At 42.5% G+C, this 2,496-nt stretch overlaps 1 long non-coding RNA gene across 1 annotated transcript; it reads right to left on the bottom strand.

Moving 5' to 3' along the window:
• Positions 1–1,557: 1,557 nt before the first annotated feature.
• Positions 1,558–1,953, bottom strand: LOC145420438 (uncharacterized). Its single transcript, XR_013901748.1, has 2 exons — positions 1,816–1,953; positions 1,558–1,730 (listed from the first exon to the last, which is right to left on the bottom strand). It is a non-coding gene; the product is annotated as an uncharacterized LOC145420438 (long non-coding RNA).
• Positions 1,954–2,496: the final 543 nt, after the last annotated feature.

Raw genomic sequence — 2,496 nt, 5'->3', positions numbered from 1 at the left:
GAGGAGGGGGTAGCAGCAAAACAGCTTTTCCCCCACTGAGCAAAAGTACAGTGTGAGCAGTACGACTGACACACGTCTGCTGCCACGGCCCTCAACACACTGGGAGTCATCCAGCACAAACCAGGAGTAAATCGCACAGGAAACAAAGTAAGCCAGCAACATGAGTGGAGCTGTTGGTGTCCCGAATCCTGCCAACAACAGCCGTGATGCACAAATAACAGAATGTGATTCACGTTTTTCAACAAGGAGTTTCTTCTTTCTTTGTTAACCTGTCACAGTCAACAGTGAGCATATTAGCTCTGCCCCACAGATCTGAGGGGAAATAAAGGTAGGCTGGAACAAGGAATAGCTTTTAGATTTTTTATTGTCATCCAGTTTCCAAATTGTGCCCGTGGCATGCTTAGAAAGGCTCTCTATGCGAGCCGTGAGCATCTCCATATGTTGAACTGTTTACAAGCTGACAGAATTGTTCTTCCACTGTCATCGAGTGGCTCTGATCCAGAGGAACGCATGGACTGTTTCTTTTATACTGCTCCAGCTCTTGGATTACACCAGCATCAGTGGGAAAACTGAATGGGTCTTTGTTATATTTGAAATCACTAAATCTCTCCTAGTGTTTCAAGAGGCCCCAGTGTTCATTACACTCTATACAAATGTCCATAACTGCTCCTGTGATCATATCCACTGCATTATCCCCAGAAACTGCATTTGTATCAGTCAAATATGATAAACAGCATTAAAAGATGTTGGCTGGTCGAACAAATTTCACCCAACAAACACTTAGTGTTGTGAAAAACAGATGAAGAGTTTGCTCCAATAACCTGAGGCACTTACAGCAGGGACTCCATCCTAATATGGACTGATGTAATTACTGTACAGCAAATTACAAGCATACAACTATCCTACACAATGGACTAAGTCACAGAGTCACAGTCGTGAGATTGGCTGATAAGATATTTGCAAATATAAACAGTTAAATGCACTGGATCTCTTTTCTACTCTACCTGAGCATTCAAAGCACTTTATACAGTACACCATGTAGTGACTGGTGAATATCTATACAGTCCAGTTTGTCCAGTTTCATGCTAAACTGAAAATGTACTTGTATTTCATCTAGAGCTGGGCGATATAAGATTTTTTCATATCACGATATGTTTTTTTTTTTTCATTTCAGGCGATAACGATATCTATCACGATATAAGCCAAATAACTATATTTGTAAGATTTAAATGTGCCGTTGCTCACAAGTAAAATGTGAAATAATCAGCAGCTTGTTTTGATGTAAATATTTATTTACTTATATATTTATTTATAAGTTCAACAGGGTAGATGTACTTAAGGAACATGAGACTTTTTCAGATAAATAAAGGCAAATATTGCAAACTACACAAAAGGCAGCCGCTAAAGCGTTTAAGTTTTAAAATAGAACAAACGAAACAGACTAAACTGTCAATTCCACTTAGAAACAAAATATTAATTCTATAAATAAATCTTAGTGTCACGGTCTGGCTGGCAGACCGTGGGGATGTGTGGGGAAGGAGGACCCAGGAGCGGTGCTCTATGTATAAACAGTGTGTTTATTTACAGTGTGCAACAAAGTAACAATAAATGCCCGTGCTTTCCCAGACTCCCGTGTTGTGTCTCTCCATGAATAGTCCGTGTCTTTGTGCTCTCCGCTCCCGTGTCAGCACCCCCCGGTGCTCCCTGCTCTCGTGTCTTCCACGCTCCTCCTGCGGGAAACAATAGACGCAGCCGTCAGGACACATACAACTGCGGGCATACACGCACACTAACTTAACTGAACAGAAGACTAACGTGGAGTCTCATGCAATGATCCCGCGTCGGTGGGAGCTCCAAGACTCTCTTAAGTAGCTCCCCCGACGAGGCCTGATCAGCAGCAGGTGTGTGGCTTCGGGTGTGGCCAGTCCCCTTGCAGGGCCACACCCTCCAGGCCTGACGCCGCCTATAAACAAGTGCTCAGCCACCCACACACACATATACACAAGCACAGGGAAGGGGGAGCAACACCAAAATACACAACAATAATAATAATAATAATATAATACATAACTGCTCAGGGACCCTGGGCCACTCAGTCCCAGGACCCTGACACTTAGTTTGTTTTACAGAAGAACAGACAAAATTGACTAACTTTTGTCAATATCAAATAAACTGAGAACTAAAAGGAAATTCTCAGTCTCTCCTTGTTGTATAGCTGAGCTTTTCAAACAGTTTTAACAGTTACTTTAGTCTGACAAAAGCCGAATGACGAATCAGCGCTTCCAGTCAGAGATTGAGCATGCACCGCTTTATTGTATTTCCAGACTTGCTTTCGGCACAATTTACAGTGCACGCTATTCTATTTTTTGTCAGACTTGAAATAGCTGAAATACCTTCACACTACGGAACTTCTGTGGCTCTTCCGTTCGACAATCTCTCCAGCATTGGAACCATCATCTGTTTTCTCTTCGGTAACCTTCGGTCACGCTCTCAGTT

Source organism: Astatotilapia calliptera, chromosome 2 (genome assembly GCF_964374335.1).
Source record: "Astatotilapia calliptera chromosome 2, fAstCal68.1, whole genome shotgun sequence".
Classification (NCBI taxonomy): Eukaryota; Metazoa; Chordata; class Actinopteri; order Cichliformes; family Cichlidae; genus Astatotilapia; species Astatotilapia calliptera.
The sequence above is the reverse complement of the archived record's forward strand: the minus strand, read 5'-3'. Positions and strand labels throughout refer to the sequence as shown.